This window comes from Vombatus ursinus, unplaced genomic scaffold (assembly GCF_900497805.2).
Source record: "Vombatus ursinus unplaced genomic scaffold, bare-nosed wombat genome assembly UNPS02011014.1, whole genome shotgun sequence".
NCBI lineage: Eukaryota > Metazoa > Chordata > Mammalia > Diprotodontia > Vombatidae > Vombatus > Vombatus ursinus.
The window spans coordinates 628728-650624 of record NW_020950792.1 but is presented as its reverse complement, the minus strand read 5'-3'; the positions used below and the strand labels follow the sequence as shown (position 1 = coordinate 650624).

Genomic DNA, 21897 nt, shown 5'->3' with positions numbered 1-21897 from the left:
CCACAACTTTTTCACTCATACTCCAATTGATGGGGATCCCTATAATTTCCAGTTCTTTGTTACCATAAAGAGAGCTGCTATAAATATCCTATTCACATTCAAAATTATGATTATTATTTGTGAATTTCCTTCCATCTTATTTTTACTATTTTCTTTTTTAGCCTCTTGTTTTACTCTATCCGTGTTACTTATCTTCTCCCCCACCCTCCCATCCCCCACTTCACCCACCCCTCCAAGAGTCCCCCCCACACTCTTCTCTCACCTTTCAAAATCCCAAGTTACACACCCCTCTAAAAGTACCTCCCCAACTCTGTCCCTCCAGCTTTGTCACATCTTTATGTTCAGAAGACTCTACAACCCTTCCAGGTGCACATATTGTTTCCTCTTCAACCCAGATTAGAGTAAGGTTCCAACATTATCAGCCCTCTACCCCCACCTGCTTCCTCTGTATTAGTTATATCTTTCATGCCCCATTTTTATAATGAATTACTCCCTTTTACCTTTTCCTATCCAATTTTCTTTTTTAGGATCACCCCCATCATACACAACTCAGCCCCAACCTTTCTTTCAAGCTGTCTTAGTAATGATGACAGTTTTAATACTACTGACATTTACATATATGTGTGTATGTATGTATGTATGTATGCATGTATGTATGTATGTGTGTATATATATATGTATATATGAAATAAGTAAACAGTTTGACCTTAAGAATTTTGCATGACCACTTATTAGGAGTGTTGTAGAAGTAATTCCTGCTTATGGATTGGATTAGATGGCTGATGTCAGCTCTGAAATCCTGTGATGCTGTGATAAATGTGAATACACAGAGGAAATAATGTGGGAAAAGGTACCGCAAAGAGATTTTGATTTTTCAGAATCAAGAAAATGAACACTTAGTTTGTTGACTTGGTATCTGGCATATTTTGGAGGCTCCTCTTTCAGTATGATTTACAGCAGTAATACTTACATAGAGACCAGGGATGTAGCTTCTCTCTCTCCTACATTTAAACGGGCCAGGAGAGGGCTCATTGTTGAATCTTTGATCAGCAGGTACTGATTGCCTTAATGACAACACTATTTTAGAAAACATTTTAAACACATTACACAGCAGATTATTCTATTTTTCTAATGGAGCTGCCCTTGAAGAACCATTATGCCATTCCTTTCAAATGTTTAATAAAGAACAGGATTATAATGATCATGTTTGAGAATAGATTTTATGTGGCTGGGAATTGCTGTGTAGTAATCTTCCATTAAGCCATCAGGATGCTAAAATATATATATTTTTAGGGAAGTAGAGATGAGGGCTTCATTATATTGGTCTAATTAGCATTCCCTTTGAGGCTACATAGAAATACATTTTTAAAAAGACATGACCTTCCTCCTCATCATCATTAAAGAGTTCTTGTTTATCATTCTCTTCTGCTTGGCACTGTGACAAGCAGAGGGAGCAGTAGCCAGTTACCAGCCTTCATGAGCTTCCACTGTTAAACAGGCAGCATTGATGCAAATGGTTCCTTGGTAAGTTATTGTGGAACCCAGGGAGCTGTATGAACAAATTAAATAAAGTGCTTACATTGTCTATACTAAGGTGAACAACAGTAGAAAACATTCAACTATCAAATTTGAACTCATCATCTTGCATCTAGCTATAGAAATGTAGGAAGGCTGGTCAATGCATAGACAAAACTTACGCATTGAGCAAAAGATCAAAGTACCAAAAGTTAAGCTCTATGAGGCTGACAGAGGTCATCTAGTACAATGCTGTGATTTTAGAGAAGAGGAAAATAAGGTCCAGAGAAGTAAAGTGATTTATCTGAATTCACACAGGGACTTGAACCCAGAGCCTGTGATTCAGAGTTATGTAATAGATTTGGAGTCTAGAGGAATTGGGTTCAGATCCTGACTGACACACTTGTTAGCTATGTGATCCTAGGTAAGTCACTTAAACCTATTTTTAAAATACATATATATATATCTGTTTATATCTGTATGTATATATATGCATGTATGTATATGTGTATGTATGTATATGCATGTGTATATTCATGTGAGAGCCTTTTTTAAAAACTCAGATACTCAAGGCAGTGTGCCATTAATGGTTAGAGAGCTTGCCTTAGAGTAAGGTAGACCTAGGTTCAAATTATGCTTTTGACATCTACTATCTCAATGACCCTGGGAAAATCATTTAATTTCTCAGTTCTCCCAAGCAAAGGAAGGGTTTCTATTTTTTGGGCGGTAGGGGAGGCTACCGATTAGTGAGTTATGAAAGACATGCAAAAAGGAGCATCAATAAAGTATTTTTATATACAAAGAAGAAAAAAGAATTACAGGAGGGGACACAAAGCAATAGGGCGAATTTGTTATTATCATGTCCAATTCATTATACATATATACTTCTTAAAAATAAACTGAATGTAACAGAAGTTCACGGTATCTTAAACAACCCTCTTTCTTATCATTTGTATATTTAAGTAGGGAATCTAACAGATCTAGGGGAGAAGGGAGTGCAATACATGCTGGGGGAACAGCTATCACAAAGGTACAGAGAAGAAAAATAGAATGCCATGTAAAGGCCAGATTGAGTAGACCATAGAATCGATGGAGGGAAGTACTATGTAATAAAGCTATACAGGTAGTTTGGCATAAGGTTGTGAATGGCTTTAAATTCCAACTGAGAAGTTTTTATTTGCTCTTTGAGTCAATGGGAGCCACTAAAATATTTACTGATTATGAAAATGTCATGTCTAGATCTGTGTTTTAGGCATATGAGTACAGAATGAATTGAGGCAGGAAGACCAATTAGGAGATTGTTACAATAGTTTAGGGAAGAAGTGATGAAAACCTGACTGTGAGTGAGAAGGAGACACATGTGAGAGATGTGAAGTAATGATAAAGTTTGGCAACTGATTGAATATATGGAATGAGAGAGTGAGGAATTGAGGATGACCCCATGAATGGAGGGATGATAGTATCTTTGACAGTAATAGGAAAGTTTGGAAAATAGGTTGAGAGTAGAGATCATGAATTCTGTTTTGGACATGTTGAGTTTGAAATGCCTATGGGACATCCAGATGGAAATATCCAATAGGCAGTTGGTGATATTAGGAGTTCAGGAGAGAGACAAGGATTACATATGTATGGGCATCAACCTCAGAGATGATAATTAAATCCAAGGGAGCTGATACAAATTAGGTATAGTATCCCAGTTTTTTGGCATAGAATTGAGGCTCACTAACTATAATTTGGTCAGCTAGGTAGTACAGTAGATAGAGTGCCAGGCCTAAAATCAGGAAGACTTAATCTTCCTAAGTTCAAATCTGGCTTCAGATACTTACTAGCTGTGTGACCCTGGGCAAGTCACTTAACCCTGTTTACTTCAGTTCTTTATCTCTAAAATGAGCTGGAGAAGGAAATGGCAAACCACTCCAGCATCTCTGCCAAGAAACCCCAAATGAGGTCATGAAAAGTTGAACATGACTGAAACAATTAAACAAACTATAATTTAGCTCTTCTGGTCTAGGAGTGTGGGGAATGGATGACAATAAAGTAGACTAAAGAAACACTTTAAGAATGCAAAGTTGCTTTGAAAAAAATATGCAGTGCAAGGAATTCAGTGAAACATGATTCTCATCCATTATTATGAGTCATAAGTTACTGGTAAACATAAGTAATAGCTACAGACAGACTATTCAGAGAGACATCCAAAAACTTGGAATGGGGTGGTTCTTCCCAAAAAAAAAGACTTGGAGTCATACTCAAGATTGAAAAGCATAGTCATGAAAAGTGGTGAGACCTGTAACTGGGCCTTGCCAGAGTAAACCCAAGAACTGTAATAGTTATTAGGATGACGGTGATAATAATAGCTAACATGTACATAACACTTTAAAATTTTCAAAGCATTTGCATATGTTAATGAGTTTGATTTTTATAACAATTCTCTGAGGTAGGTGCTTATTAGTGCTATTATTATGCATTTTACAGATGAAGACACTAAAACATAGATGGGTTATGGACGTCCCATAGGCTTTTCAAATTCAACATGTCCAAAACAGAATTCATGATTTCTACTCTCAAATCTATCTTCCAAACTTTCCTATTACTGTCAAAGATGCTATCATCCTTCCATTCATGGGGTCATCCTCAACTCCTCACTCTCTCATTCCATATATTCCATCAGTTGCCAAACTTTATCATTACTTCACATCTCTCACATGTGTCTCCTTCTCACTCACAGTCAGGTTTTCATCACTTCTTCCCTAAACTATTGTAACAATCTCCTAATTGGCCTTCCTGCCTCAAGTCTCTCTTCAATTCATTCTGTACTCATATGCCTAAAACACAGATCTAGATGTGACATTTCCATAACCAGTAAACACTTTAGTGGCTCCCATTGACTTGAACAGCAAATAAAAACTTCTCAGTTGGAATTTAAAGCCATTCACAACCTTATGCCAAACTACCTGTATAGCTTTATTACATAGTACTTCCCTCCATCGATTCTATGGTCCACTCAATCTGGCCTTTACACGGCATTCTATTTTTCCTCTCTGTACCTTTGTGATGACTGTCTCCCCAGCATGTATTGCACTCCCTTCTCCTCTAGATCTGTTAGAATCCCTACTTCAATATACAAATAATAAGAAAGAGGGCTGTTTAACTAGCCCAGGGTCATACAACTTTTAAGTATCTAAAGGAGTATTCAAATTCAATCCTTCCTGATTGCATGGACCACACTATCTATTGTGATGCCACCTAATTCCGTGATTATGATGATGTCATGTCAATAAGTTAAGGCTTTAAGTTTACTAAATTATTTTACACATATGCATTGTGGACTTTTGGTTGTACATTGGTCTTCACTGATGTACCCCATGTCTCTGTAGTAATTACTACTAGAAGCAGTAGCATTCAGTAAAAGGACAGTAATTTCTAACATGCAGTAGGTAACTGGCTCTATCCTGTAAAGAATGTAGTATTGAATATTCCCATCTTTGCCTTTGTCATAAGTATTTCAGTACTGTTTCCCTGAAGGATCTGGCTATGGTGATATGATGTGCTCCAAGATAAGCGTTATAATAGAAATCCTATGTTTGTTATGGAAATGTGGTAGTGTATGTTTTTCAGGAGCAGAGGAGATAAAGAGCAGAATGTTCATAAACTGACAGTGAATTTGTAAAGAATGGGGACGAAGAGGACAGGGAAAAGGGCATGGAATCATTATTTTAGATGATCTCAAGAATTTTGAGTTCTGACTTGGATTACTCTCCAAGCTTTTTAGAATTCCTGAAGCTTTGAGGTTGACTCTGGGTTTTATGAAAAAGCTGACTGGATTATACATATTTATTCCACACATGGTCTCTTCTGTGAAAATAGAGACAGCACAGTACTGTATAGTGAAAAAGCACTTCTTTTTGCTACTGACTAACTTTGATTTGGGGCAAATTATAGAATCCAAGTCAGCTCTCAAGTTCCCTTCTTACTCTTCTCTCTTCCATCCATGCTATACATTCCCAGTTTCTTCAACAGTTCTCATATAGCTTGGGTTCCAGCCTCTTCACCATACACTCTTTTATTCATCTCTCTCAGAATCCATAGTTTCAAAGGTCCTTCAAACATTAGCTTTTCCACGAGATCTTGAATGATACCCCCAAGTACTGCATTCCTTCCAAAATCACCTTATATCTGTTTTGAATACACCCTGCGTATGTGCATGGTCTATGCTGGATATGTCTACATATGTATATGTTGTCTCCTCTAGCTAGATCATATTATAAAATCCATTAGGGCACGAGCTATTTTTTTACTATTGCTTTGTACAATCAGCACCTAGCACAATACCTAGAACAGAGTAGTTGTTTAATAATAAATGCTTATTGATTGATGGGCATATTCTAGTTTGTCAATGTTTGTGACAAAATGTGGCATCCAGAACTGACCTCAGATGTGGTTTGACTAGAACAGATTACAATACCAATATCATCTTCTTTGACCTGGAGATTTTGTTTCACTAAATGGAATTTGATTGCATGATTAGATATCACATCATACTGCCAACTTACAGCAACCTTATGGTTCACTAGCTCATCAAGATCTTTTTCGAAATAACCTGTTTTCCAGTCATGAGGTCTCCTTCATCCTAAACTTATGAAATTGATTTTTTAAACCCAAGTTCAGCACTTTATATTTGTTCCTATTAAATTTTATTTTTAACCTTCAACTCATATCCCATCCAATATCCTTTTGGAATTTATGTAACATTTCAATTTCCTCATCTAACAAATGAAGGGGCTGGAGTAAGTGACCTCTAAAGTTTGTTCTTTTTCTCACCTTTTGTGTTCTAATGGAATTGATTAAATAAATGATCATTAATTAATTAATTCATCAATTACTAAATATATGTAAGGTAACCAGCCTACCAGTTTGTCAGCATTATTTTTCCCTCTCCCCTACTTTCTTTGCCTCAGAATTTTCAGGAGTCCTGCAGCTCTGGGAGCATGGGCCCTTATAGGAGTATAGGGATGTGTAGTCTTCTTTCCTATTCTATCAAGTCTCACAGCTAACACAGGAAATAATATCATTGACCATGGACCCTTCAAATAGGAACAATAATGATACATATCTGGTTCAAGACCTTATTAGTTTTTCACCTAAGAAAAAAAAGAAGCTACCTTGTTGGCCATCGTGATTGAAAACGAGCTAACAAGTTCAGCTGGTTGTGTGTGTGTGTGTGCTGCATTCTAAAGGTTTCTGTCTAGCCTGAGTAATTGGACAATTTAGCCCAACACTTTTGGCTGATGCATTTTTTGTAGAGTGTTTTTCTCTACCAAACCTGGGAGCTCCTTGCTTATGAAAAACCCAAGCTGCATACTATTTTTGTTTTTAAGGGAAGACAGTACATACTTGCTCTTCCTCTGACTTACAACATTCCTCAAGTTTTATCGTTCACTTAGGAGCTCTGTCATTTGTCTTCAGAAGTCCTTTGAAATCCCAGAGATGAAGCCCAATTTCCTTCACAGATCAGTGGCTACTTTGTCTTAGCACCTTGCATAATGAAGATCTCATTCGCATACTGCTTAAGAATTATTTATTCACACAGATGGTAGAAATAGTCTTCCTGAAGGGTGGAGGGCTTTATAGAACCACAGGCATTAACAAGCCAAAATGAAGAAAAGGAGGTCATAATGAAGATTGGCATCCTTTTACCAAATTGGGTGAGCAAATTCTTGTAGTAGAAAGCTACTCAACTAGAGTTTCCAGGGTGGCAGGCTGTCACGTGGGCCTGGACAAGCATGTCATCTCAACAGGACAAAGCAGAGTGTTATATTTTGGTGCCTTCATTTGAATTCCAGTTTGAGCACTAACTACTTGTTTGACCTTAGGCAAATCAACCTAGCACTTAATATATTTCCTGGCACATAGTAGGTATTTAATAAATGTTTATTGAATTGAACCTTGCCGGACCTCATTTTCTTTATCTGTGAAATGAAAGATTTGGAATCTGAGGTCTCTTTCAATGTTCAATCTATGACATTATGATCTTATTGTCTGATTATCCCTTGTGTTAAACTCAAAGATATGTTTCAAAAATTGTTAGGAACTCTTCCTAGTCCCCTAGGAAACATCATCTTTGAGTCATCTATTATTAATTCATTATTAAGCACCTGCTATATTATAATTCCTGTGCCAGATACTGGACATACAAAGACAAAGGTGATTTGGTCTCTGGTCTGTAAGAATTTCCTCTGGAAGAAGTGGTAGTGGTGGTAGTTGCGGGTGAGGGGAGATGGCATGGTTTGTACACAAATAAATTAATACATATATAGTCATTATAAAGAAAAAAAATATTGAAGAGGGGAGAGCACTAGCAACCAAGAGAATCAGGAAATACTCCCTATTAGAGGGAACACTTGAGCTGAGCCTTGAAGGCAGCTAGAGATTCAAAGAGGAGAAGGTGAGGGAAGAATTTATTCTAGGTATGAGGAATAGTGAGTATGAAGGCATAGCGGTAGAAGATTTATGGGGAGCTGTAAGAGGGCCAGTTTGCTTAGAACACAGAGAGCATGAAGGAAAGTTGTCTCCATTTCCAGAGTTGAAATTAGTATTAGGTGGATACGAAGTCAGAGCCTGATAGCCAAAGATAATCAGATATATAAGATCATAGACTGGATGTTAAAAGGAACCTTACATTTCAGTCCCTTCATTTGACACATAAAGAAACTGAGGCCCCCAAAAGTTAGTTCGACAGGTAGTTCGTGGCAGAGTTAGAATTCAAAACCACCATAGCTGCAGTGATAGCAACAGTAAACACAACAAAGAAGATGATTCACTCATGGTTCAGGAGAATGGGATAGAGACTGTTTTAAGTAAATAGCTTGTACCCATATTTTCCCTCCGTGCACAGCCAGCATCTTACTTCACACCTCCATCATCTCTCACCTGGACTATGTCAACATCCTCCTAATCAGTCATTGATGCATTCTTCCCTCGCTCCTTCTCATCTCTGCTTCACATATTTTCCAAAATAATCATTCTAAAGTGTAGGTTGAACAATGTCATTTTCATACCGCAAAATCTTCAATGGATTCCTATTGCCTCTAGAATAAAATACAAGCTCTTTAAGCACAGTGGGGATGGGAACCCACAGTGACAGTAGGGTTAAATCTGGAACTCTTTCAGCATAGGTTAGATTGGCCAAGGGTTAATGAAAGGGAGGCATCTGGCTCAGGATTCATGTTTCTTGGAGCTCTGACACCCTTGGCAGCTTAAATTAACTAGAGCTAATTTACCTGTGAGGTAAGCCTTAGTAATAGTAGGAATTGAAGAGTTTAGAGGTAGAGGCGACCTTACTGATCATCTACCCCAACCCTTTCATTTTATGGATACAGAAATGGCTTCAAAAAAGTGAAATCACACTCCCAAGGTTTTACAGTTTGGTGAAGAAACAAGATTATATCTCAAATGATCTCACTCCAAATCACTTGCTCATTCCATTACACCTTAGCTCCTCTTTGTTGTTCAATCCTGTCTGACTCTTTGTGACCCTGTGGACCATAACATGTCAATATTGTCCATGGGGTTTTCTTGGCAAAGATAACAGAGTGGTTTGCCGTTTCCTTCTCTAATGGAGTAAGGCAAACAGAGATTAAATGACTTGCCTAGGGTCACACAGCTAGTATGTGTCTGAGGTCATATTTGAACTCAAGTCTTCCTGAGTCTAGGCCTAGTGCTCTACCCACTGAGCCATCTAACTACCTCCTATCTACTTCCCATTCCTCACCCCAGATAATGAAAGAAGTACAGTCCTGACCTTTGCTGTGTTTGGCACCCTTGGAATATTCATATTGATAGTATCATTAATATGGATTTGAAGACTGGTTCAAGTAGCAGCAACTCCAAGCATCTAAAAGGAAGCAATAAGTTTAGAGCAACCTTGCAAATAAGGTATGGCACATTTACTAGTCAAATAAAGATATTTAACCATCTATCCTTTCCCCTAGGAGGCACATAGGCTTTAAAATAAATGAAATCAGCATTTTTTATGACTTGTCTAACATAAATCATTATACTTTCTGTGCAAGGACCTATTTGCAAGTGGCATTTATAGCACATTAAATCAAAATCAACAGGGAAAAGAGGAATAAAATCTATTACATACCATACTTCAAAAAAGCATAGAAAATTTTCTAAATTTAACTAGGTTAATTTTAGTTGAGAAAAAAAATGTGAAGCCCAAAAGTTATTTTTGCTTGGGTAAGAGAGCATTTTTTTATATCTGCTGTGGATATCTGGGCAAAATGGAAACTGAGGGCCCACAGTAGAGCACCAGATTCCAAAATTAGGAACATCTATGTAGTAGATAGCAAGTCTATTACTTGTCTAGTATTAGGGAATCATAGTTTCAGTAGTGTAAGTAGCATTAGGTGTTAGGACAACCCAGGATGAAATCTGGGGCAACTTAAAGACATTGGGTATCGGGGCAGTTAGGTGGCGCAGCACATAGAGCTCTAGCCTTGGAGTCAGGAGGATCTGAGTTCAAATCTGGCCTCAGACACTTGACACTTAACTAGCTGTGTGCCCCTGGGCAAGTCACTTAACCCCAATTGCCTCACCAAAAAGCAAAAAAAAACAAAACGAAACAAAAAATAAGACATTGGATATCAAGAGTTGGAGGTGAGAATTCTGAAAACAAGCTCAGTTTTATCTGTTATCCTAATATCATAGCAATTAGCATTCCTATTTGAGTTTTACACCACTCTTGCCTATGTACTTAGGAGCTTGCATATTATGTTTAAGAAGAATACTTAAAAAAATTTTATTTATAAGACAACATGGTATAGTAGAGTGGAAAGAATATTAGGCCTGAAGTCAGCAGATCCATGTTTGAATTTTGCCTGTCACTTATTAACTGTGTGATTACAGACAAGGCAAGTTACCTCTCACAATGTTCACTTCCACACCTGGAAAACAGGGATAATTATGTTGTGCTACATATTTTAAACAGGCATTACAAAGAAAACATTTTTTAGGCCTTTAATTCCTATATGCATGTGAATTGTTATTCCCAAATATGACAGGTTATAATTGATGAAGAGGAGGCTTTTTGGAGGCAGTTAGATGGCATAATGGGTAGAAGTGCTGAGAGTCAGGAAGACCTGAGTTCAAGTTCTGTCTCAGATGCTAGCTGTTTGACCCTTGGCAAGTCACATAAACTCTCAACCTCAGTTTCCTCATTTTTAAAAGGCATTTAAATCTTCTCAGTACTCCAAGCAACTTTCTAAGATTCACGTTGCAGACAAGGCACCAACTTGTTTTGGTAGAGGAAATTTCCTCATCTGGGAATTCTCTTTACCAATGAAATCTCCCCTCTAGTCTCTCTATTCCTTGATTTTCTGAGTCTTTTAAGCTTATATGACGGCATTTTAAAAATTCCATTCTATCATTTTATTCTTCCTTCTTGTACTGCATTGAAAATTTCAATCTTCATGCTAAGAAATGATTGATCATATCTGGAACCAACATATTTGAGGCCAACAATAAAATGTCCACATGGAAGAAAGTGACTAAAATGTCCAAATCCTTTGATGTAGATATTCCATTACTAGGCACATATCTCCAGGAGGTCAATGAGGAAAAGGAATCTTATGTATATTTTGCTATTTTGTTTCCAGATTATTTTATACACACATATATATATCTATATATAAATATACATATATGTATATACCAAAATATTTACACCAACACTTTTTATACTAACAAAATAGCTGCAATCTGAAATAAAATAGCTTCCCACAGATTAGGAAATGGCTAAACAAATTATTGTACTGTAATATAATGACATATTACCATTCTGTAATAAATACTGACTATGTTGAATATATGAGAAGACTAATGTGAACTGATACAAAGTGAGGTAAGTGAAGAACCAGGAAAACAATATACATAATTACTATAGCAATGTAAATGGAGAGGCAACCAAAACAAATCAATAGAAACCAAATGCTATGAAATTTTAGTGATCAAACTTTGTTCCAAAGAAGAGCTATAAAGAAGGTACTTTCCATTAGGTTTTTGTAAAGGTGGGAGACTCTGGGTATGGAACACTGCAGATTTTTTAATAAGTTTTTTTTTAAACTATCTCCCCCATGTGCTTTTAAAATTCTTTGTTATAAGGGGTTGCTCTCTGGGATAGGATTAGGAGAGGGATACATTGGGAAATGTAAGCCACATGAAAGCAAAACTTATCAGTATAAATTTATGGTTTGTTTTGAATAGTGTCAGAATGCTGTCATAGAGTAATAGACTCAGAATTAGAAGATGATTCAGTGGTCAGCTAGGTCTGATTATAGATTTCCTCTGGAGATAGGGCTGGATGACCATTTTTGTGGATGATATAGTTGCTGCTGTCCATTCATTTTCAGTTGTGTGTGACTCTTCATGACCACATTTGAGGTTTTTTTGGCAAAGAAACTGGATATTTTGCCATTTCATCATCATCATCATCATCTTCATCCAAAGATACTTTGCTGTTTCCTTCTCCAGCTCGTTTTACAGATTAGGAACTGAGGCAAATAGAGTTAAATGACTTATTCAGCATCACACAGCTAGTAAATATCTAAGACCAGATTTGAATTCAGAAGGATATTATAGAGGGAACTTTTAATCACTCTGACCAGATGACTTCTGAGAGCTCTTCCAGTTCTGAGAATTGAATAGACTTGAATGCTAAAGGGAATATTCACTCCCCTCCACCAAAAGGCTGCTAATGACTGTCTTGGAACAAATTGGCTCTTGAGGGGGAGGGCATATATTTCTTAATATCAAATCTACCTTTAGCTTTACTATATTTTCAGAACCTTTTACACAATTGAGTGAAAAAAATACCCATGTCTGCAATGAAGGTGCCCTGAGGTGTTTACTCCCTTAACGTACGTTCCAATCAGTGACTTTTGAGGAGAGTGTCGATACACTGAAAATAAATCAGATACCCTTAGTCCTTCTCTCAAGGTATCAGTGGTCATGTCCACAACTTTCATAGTGAGATACTCTCAAAAATCCCAAAGAAAGACTCAGTTCTCTAAAAGCTTAACAAGTTGATCAAGAAATTATTATCCATTTTCCGCTTCTACACTGGACATATGCAGCATATGTATATGAAAATATCACTTTTGTTTATTTTCAGTTATCCTCACCCAAATGCTCTCTAGCATGTCTCTCCTCTGGCTCATAGATCAAAAATTGTCTATTTTCTTGACATACAATTCAATTCCATTGCTAATTTATATAATCTCTTCTTTTTGAATTGTTTCTTTTCATCGTTATATCCTAATTGTGAGTCATATTCTACTAAATATTAATAATTACTGTCAACTTTAGTTGACAAAGGTCAACTTTAACTTCTTTCATCATGTTCTCTAGGCCATTGGATTTAACTATATTTTAAGCATCTGTGAATAGACTTCTGATGCCATGACTCCTACTCCATTTATGTCATGGTAGCCCCTATCTCCCCCCACCTTTTAATTTCTTTTAGCATACTTGCCCATGGATTCTTCTAAAGAATTCAAGAAACCCCAATGTATGAACTACTGTACAAAAGCCCAGAATTAACATTAAATAGTTTGCTGGGTCTATATGACATTCATTAAGTTTGGAGGCTAGTTAAAGAGGGTTAACAGTTATGTCATGAATTTAGACTATAGATAGACTTAATGATATTTTTTAATCTGTTTCTCACCCTTGCTATATGTGAGCCACGAGGCTCTCTAAAATCCCTAAGTGTAATATCTATGTAGATAACGTTCAAGTGAAAGGGAGTATGCCCTTAGTTTGGGGTATATATAGGTTTTTAGCTTTTGTTTGCTATTCCTTTCATGTAACACAATGCCAGACAAATAGGAACATTACGCACACACACACACGTACACACACATGTGTATGTATGTATATGTGTGTATGTGTGTGTGTGTGTGTGTGTGTATTTTTGATTGAGTACCTACTACTTGTCAGGCCTTGTACTAGGTAGGTACTGGGGATACCAAAGCGATCAAAAGGAGAGAAAAAGTCTATGTCCTCAGGGAAATTGTATTCAAATTTCGGATAATAATATGTGCATACATTAGCAAATATAATATATATCTATATTTACACATATTTACTAAGTAGTATATGACACATTATTTTTGCTAATATGTGCAGATAATAAACACACACACAAAGTAAATTGAGATGGGAGAACATGAGTAATTAAAAGGGATCACAATAGTCCTCATGTAGTACACAGCACTTGAGCTGAGTCTTGCAGCAATCTAGGGAATTTAGGGAATTTACAAGACAGAAGTGAGAAGGGAAGGCATTCCAGTCATGGAATTTTCAGCCTCTGAAAAGACCCACAATTGGAGATGAGAAGCAAGTAAGCCATTTTGGTTTGTATGATAAAGAGAGTAATATGCAAAAAAAAAAAATTACCAGGGAAGTAAGCTCAAACCATATTGTGAAGGATTTCAAATCTTAAACAAAGGGCTTTCCTAAAGACAAGACAGAGCCAATGGAACTTTACGAGCAGAAGAAGCCACGTGATCAGGTCTGTACTTTAGGAGGACTACTTTTGCTTCTATGTAGATGTTGGATTAGAGTGGAGTAAAGATTGAAGGGATGGTGACTAATTAAGAAGCTACTTTGATAGTTCAAGTGTGAGATGACAAGACCCTGACCTTGGTGGTGACCATGTAAGGGAAAAGAAAGGGTCAGATGTGAGAGATACTGTGAGGGCAGAATTAATAAGACTTAGCAACTGATTGGATATGGGACAGAGTGAGAGTGAGGGAAGTGTTGAGGGCTACTCTGGGGAAGTGAACCTGAGTGAATGAAAGTTTGGTGGATGTGGAGGAAAATATACTGAGTTCTGTGTTGGACATCTTTAGTTTGAGATACTTTCAGTGTATCTAGTTCTAAATGTCCATTGGTTGGCTGTTGGTGATGTGGGTCTTGTGTTCAGAAAAGGAGATTTGGTGGGGACAGGATCAAGGGCACATTAACACTTTTCCTGTGATGGTTATCCTGTGATGTTCCATTCGATTGTAAACTTAAGTTCAAGGACCTTAAGTTCAGGGAAGCATTTTGTGCTCTTCCACTGTAGCACCCTAGTGAATGGTCCACAGCAGATGATCAGTTAACACTTGCTAACTTGCCTTGAATATTTTGAGAAATCATTATGTGATATGAATTTAGAATTGAAATATAACTTCTCTGTGAGTAGTCATTTGTGTGTGTGTGTGTGTGTGTGTGTGTGTGTGTGTGTGTGTGTGTTGTTCTCCAAATCTACTTGGGGAAAGGAAGCCTGATAAAGAAACAAAATGGTAGAATGGCATCTTCCTCATGTCTTCACCGTTAATGAATAAATTGCTGCAGCCGTGTCTTAATTGTCCCGATTCATGAGTGAAGAGCGTATGTATAGCATAAGAGATTAAGACAATGAGGAAATACTATACAGGGAATGGATCAGAAAAGTGATGGAGATAGACATTTGAAGGCTTAGATAAATTCAGGAAAGAAACATAGTGTTGTCTTTCATCATTATTTTTTCCTGGAAAAAAGAGGAAAAAAGTTTTTCCTAAGTTTTTCATCTTTATCTTTACATTTCTAAAGATGACAAATATGACAAAATAAATTGTACAAATTATATTTTAGTGCTTCTAAACTGAAAATAGATTGGTTATTTAGATCTGTTAAAACAATATTAAAAATAAGTTTATGTATGTTTCCATAAGTATATTCTTCTTAGGGGATGTAAGGACTTAAGGAAGGATACATTTCCTCTCCTCTAACATCCCCAATTTTGCTAATTGCAGCCTTTAACATTTCTAAAATTGTATATTTTCCAAATCCATGTCAGAATTTTTCAGAAAAAGAAACCTTATAGTCTACACAAAATCTCAGTCAGAAGGAACCTCTAGTCCAACTCATGTCTGAATAAGAATACTCTCCATAGTCAATCGAGCACTACTAGGCATTTACTAAAGTGTTAGACACTATGCTAATCCCTGAGGATGCAAAGAAAGGCCAAACCATGGTCCCTGCTTTCAAGGAGCTCATCTTCTTATGAGGAAGACAATATGCAAATAATGATGCACATGTAAGTTCCATATAGTATAAATGGAAAGTAAACTCATAAAGAAGACTCCTGCTAGAGTTTTGGGAAGGGTACAGGGAGGGTCCAGGAAAGGCCTATTGTAGAAGAGAAGATGTGAGTTAACTCTTGAAGAAGACTAGGAAAGCAAGGAGGTAGAAGTGATAAGGAGAACAATCTAGCTGTACAGCGCAACTAGTGGAAAAACAAATGGAATTGGGAAATAGCGTCTTATGTGATGAGCAAGAAGTAGGTAGTGCAATTGGAATCTAGAGTATGTTGGAGTAAATTATAAGAGTCCTAGACAGATAGGAAGGGGCCAGGTCATGAAAAGCTTTACATACTATGACAAGCTTTTGAAATGCATAGAGCATCCTAAATGAGTTGATCATCTAGCCTATGTTCAAAGAATTTCAGTAAGAGGGAACACATTGCTTTCTAAGGCAGCCCAGTCTACTTTTGAACATTTCAAATCTGCCTCCCTTTGATTTCCACCATAGCTCCTAGTTCCACCCCTTTAGGAACAAACAGAACAGATGTGATCTTTCTTCCGTTTGACAGCTTTTTATATACTTGAACACAGCTATCTCATACCCTATAAGTCACACTTATCACTCAGGCAACACAATCACCTTGAGCCTTCCATCTGATTCTAGAAAGGGATATTTCAACATGATGAGCCACACTATCCCTCTCCATCCAGGCTTAGTTCAAGTTGCTCCCAAGATTCAGAATGAGCCTCCCAGTATTCAGAATCGGCAGCTGAGTTACACCACTGAAATAGGGTACAAGGTATCATTGCTGGGTCCTTGGTCTGATTGATTACTTTAAAAGAGAAATGTCACTTTACCAGGAATGAAAGTGTACTCCATTTTCATTTACTACTTCCCTCTTCTGACCTCCTCAGTTCTATAGAAGTATTATATACTTTAGAAGAGGGTCTGCAAATAATTTGTGATAATGGAAGCTTTTCGATCCTAGGAGGTACTTGGCAGCCATCACTGACAACTCTTTCTTTCAGCAGTTTTTGCTCATTTGCAGGCTCTGGGCTCTCTCACTAAAATGGATTTAACCTAAGTGAAGAAGATACTAATAAGATTCTAACAAAAGACATCCTTTACTGGTTTTTCCAGAAGGATAGGGAGCATAACATCCTGGAATGAATGAAAGAGTGACAAAAGTCAGAGAAAGAAACATCTGAAGGACATAAGGGAGGAAAGTATAATGGGCTCAAATTCCACATCAGCCAACTGTCATTTCACCATACCCCAGGCTCCAAAAGACAAGACTCTTTAGGAGAAATGCATCCTAACCATCTTCTATCTTGTTGGTGTTGCTTACTCCAAACCAAACCTGACTCAAAACCTGACCTCTTGAACTTAGCCTCCTGTTGCTTTATTATCCTGGTATGGTTTGGGGAGGATAGTAGTGTTTAGTGGAAAATGAGCCATGACGTATATACATGCATACACACATACATACATAACACACATATACACATGCATACATGCAGAGATATGTACATACATACCCATGTACATAGAAACATATTGTGTACCTGAGAGGAATGATTATTAATAACCAATGATTTGGGGAGATCCAGAGATTTCTCCCTTTTTTTAAATACTAATTTCAGAAGTTCAGTCTCTTGAAGGACATTACTGATAATGAGACTGGACTAACTCTCTTTCTTGTTCAGCCCCCACCCAGGTGGGGAAGCCATTGTGCTCTACTCAGGTTTGGATGGGGATAAATTCTTTGAATAGATTGTCCAAGGCTGGGGGTGATTTAGAAGCAAATGACATAATAAAAGTTCATTTGAATAGGTTCAGCTCCTCATTGTAATAACCATTCTCTCATTAATTGTTAACCAATCAGAGTTGGTTGCCACCCTTGGGAATAACCCTCTTCCAAAGGGCATATAAGCAGTGAGCCTGCTGCCATGATTGTCTTTGGTCTAAGAGAGAGATGACTAAGTAACCATCCTTTTATTAAGATGCTGGTATTATTAATTACCCAGAAATTGTGTCTCTCGAACTTTTTAAATGCCACAGGACCCAAGGCTATGGAAATGTTTGTATGTATAAATGTGTGTACTGTATATGTATGTATAATATATACCCTTGAACATGAGCTTTGATGCTTCCTGGTTGATGCATGCTTAAAAATATTGGCACATTTCCATTCTGATTGAATTGTAAAATGTATTAAGCCTAACACTTATCATATCAACATTTTGTTACTTGTGCCTTTTTGCCTGTTGAAGCTTTAATGTGATTTAAAGTCTCATTCCTTTTGGAAGCTGAATCTTTCCCACAGATAAATTTCTCCATGACTAACTAACATTGCAACCTTCTGTTGGTAGTTCTATTAGAATTAAAACCCCAGATTGAAGTAAAATTGAAATCTAATCCCACATTACTATGAAAGGGATGCACGGGACACCCTGGTTTGCAGAGTTAGCTGCAGGACAAGTGACTGCAACTTCAGCTTACTCTTACATAGGTGGATCAGAAGCCCCCAGCATGTTTACCTTTAGGGTGGCTTATAGAGCCATCTGGCAGCACACATCAATCTTACTTGTAGTCAGCTTGCCCATTGGCTAACTTCACCTTTTCTTGGGTTTAGGAGCAGCAATTCAAAGGGGGTATCATAAAAATAACTCATCAGTACCTATGATACAATACCTCTTTCCCTACCATCAGTGTGTTAATCCCACCTTCCCTATACATAATGACTGCCACCTTTTAAAATCTGTCCCTTCCTTAAAGTATAGAACCAGCTGTCACAAAATACATGAAGTCTTCCCTGATTCCCCCTCAAATGTCCAAATAATGTATATTACCATTTGTGGTCTCTTCTTATGTACTTATCATAGATAGATGGATAGACAGACAGACAGACACATAGATAGACAGATATAGATATTATAGATATATACACACATATATATCATATATATATATATATATATTACTCACATATACATCACATATATGTCACAGGTATTTGTGTCTTTGTCTTATCCATGGGACAGATGGGATAGTGGAAAGATGCAGTAGCTGCAGGTACTCATCATGCATTGTCTCTGTCTTTTGCTTTGAAGTCATAATCCAGAAGAGACAAGAAAGTCAAATATGAAATTAGAAGAATTGACTTTGCATCATTGCTCAGCCCCTTACTACCTATGTAACCTTAGACAAGGTGTTTAACATTTTGAGGCATGTTTCCTCATCTATTGAATTAGTGAATTGGACTAGATGATCTTTAGTTCTTGCCAACTCTAGGTCTATGATTCTAACAGATTTCAGTTTTATAGCTCAAGAAGAACACATGAAGAGTCCTAGGTTCTCTTGGCAATAATTTGCTGTGTGACCTTAGGTAAATCACGTAATATCTGTGGGCTTCAGTTTACCTAGTTAGCAAGTGGGGGATACCTGATTTGCTTATCTCTCAGATGATTTTGGCAAGATAATTAAGATAATATATTAAAAAATACTTCTCATCTCGATTTCCTGACTTCCTTTAAATTCCAACTATAATTCCTTTACATAATCCTTCTTAATTCTAATGCCTTCCCTCCATTAATTATTATCCTGTACATAGCTTGTTCATACACACACACATATTTATCTATCTATCTATCTATATGTTTGTTTGCTTGTCTTCACCATCAGATTGTGAGCTCCTTGAGGGAGTTTGTCTGTTTTTTGTCTTTCTTTGTAGACCTGGTGTTTATCACAGTCCCTGGTACATAATGGGCACTTAAAATGCTTATTGACAATTTATAAAGTGATATAAGTGCAAAATACTATTTCATAATTTCTGATAAATTGAACTGTCTTATCTTTGTACTATTTGTGAAGAAAAGGTTTGCTAAACAAATCAATAGTTTAAATAAACTTAAAAGGGTAATGTTTAAGGGCGAGGACAAAAGAAGTATGTTCATATGCTTAGAAGAATCTATGTTCAGACATACAATTAATATGTGATTACAAATGAGTCATCTAACCATTAAAAGAGACCCAACAGGATTTTTATTGGCAACATTTTATTAGTAGCTATTTCTCCTTACTGTATGTATTTGAAAATCATAAATCTGTATTTATTTTTAAACATTTTGAATTTTAGATATTTCATATCCAGCTGTTCATCTCCCACATCCACCATCAAGTTAATCTGAATTAGTGAAGTTTTAATGTATTATTTCTGTTCTTGGTTAAGGTAATTGCCAGCATAGCAATCAGTGACCTCTTAAATCTGCTTATTATGTCACAGCTGGATATTTGCATATGATGAGTTCATGTATTATAACACACGAGCAGCATGCTGATGTAATGCTCTCTGCCAGTCCTAGGCTTGTGCTGGAAAAGCAGTTATAATCAACTCTCCATTATCCATAATAATAGAGGAGAGGAAAGATATGGAAAATCACCAAATGACTTTCATTAGCCCTGGTGTTGACATTTGAGGATAAACATATCTGATAATATGGAAATTCATTTCAAAGAAAATGAGGAAGGTACACATTGAAGACTTTCAGCATGCGCTGCAAATATGATAGGGCAGTTGAACTGTGGGGGTAACAAGGAGGCAACTGCAAACAATGCCCTTCGCAAATCGAGCAGCCCCTTACTCAGCCTGAGAGTTTATAAATTCAAGGAGCCACAGAGGTTTATTGCTGGTGTTTGAGACTAGGTCTTAAGCAGAATCTTAAAATGTCGGAGCTGGGAGAGCAGAAACAGAGCCTCATCACACTATTTCTGGATATTCATGTGTTGTGGGATGCCTTTCTCTGAGTCACCTGTCCCTATTTTTTGTATTCCATGGAGGAGTCATGCATGGGCTGGCTTATGCAATTGAGGTTTGAGACTCAGAAGATATCAAAGGGATTTGGTAATGACCTGAGAATACTTAGAACACTTACCTCCTGTGGTTGTTGTGAGGATTAAATGATATATTAGCACAGTGTGTAGTACGTAGTAGGCACTATATAAATGCTAGGTATTATTATTTTGAGAGCGATGATGCACCAGTGTCATAACCTTAGCACAGCTGTGTGCTTGAGCCCTTCCCTGTTCTCTAGGGAATATCAGTATGAGGGTCAAGGTAATCTAAAAAGTAGATCTGGTTTCAAAGGAAGTAATGATCTCTTTATACTGTGAGTCAATGTTGGGCTTACAAGACCTGGGTTCAAATCCCACCACTGTTTCTTATTAGCTGTATGACCCTTAGATAAATTTCCTTATCTCTCATAACTCATCTGTAAAATGGGGATACTAATATCTCTAAGAATAACCTACCTCCTAAGTGAGGAAAGAAAGCACCTGACCAAGCTTAAAGTGACAGATAAATGTGATTTTTCTTTCTTGTTGAAGCTATTTCATGCTGAGAGAAGACCTTTATACTTTGCAACCTGATGCAAAACACCACCTTTCAACAGAGCTGTCCTCTGACAAACTTTCTCTATAGTAACATGTGTTTAGTTTTCCAAGTTTTGATATGACATGCATGAAAAAGAGATGTCAAAGTAACAAGAGATCAAGCAGGGGACAATATTTGCTCTCAGTAAACTTGGTTATAAGGTTCTTTTCACAGCTGTGTCATTAACTTGTATGACCTTGAACAAGTCACCTAACCTGACTGGCCCTCTTGTTTCCTTGTTTGTAAAATACAGGGGTTAGAATAGGCAACGTTGGGGCAGGTAGGTGGTGCAGTGGATTGAGCACCAGCCCTGGAGTCAGAAGGTCCTGACTTAAATCTGGCCTTAGACACTTAATAGCTGGGTGACCCTGGGCAAGTCACTTATTGCCTAAAAATAAATAAATAAATAAATAAATAAATGAAATAATAAGCAATATCTAAGATTCCTTTCAGTGCTATCATTTCGTGGTTAGGGAGACTACATAATCCAGTGAGGATGTGTTGGATATGAAGTCAGAAAGGCCTGGGTTCAAATCCTACCTCAGAGCCTTAGATGTGTGATACTCAAATAATTCACTTAACCTCCCTGAGTCTCATGCAGGAATAATAGTTGCATCTACTTTAAGGTTTGTGTGTATCAAACAAAAATTATACTTTTGAAGCATGTTATTAAAATTAAAATCATATAAAATTTTGACTATTTTTTTCAATTTCAAAAAATTTTGTGTAAGATTGAGTGAAAGAAAGTGCAATGTAGATGATCCACCGGTGAATAACCAAGGGTTGACTATTTAATGTGATGTGTTAGTTAACTTAATTCCATTATTATTTGCAACTTA

The 21897-nt window shown here is 37.0% G+C and overlaps 1 protein-coding gene across 1 annotated transcript in view; it reads left to right on the top strand.

The window, feature by feature from the left end:
• The window catches only part of HS6ST3 (heparan sulfate 6-O-sulfotransferase 3), an 824577-nt gene that overhangs the window by 507756 nt on the left and 294924 nt on the right, over nt 1-21897 (top strand). The window lies entirely within an intron of this gene.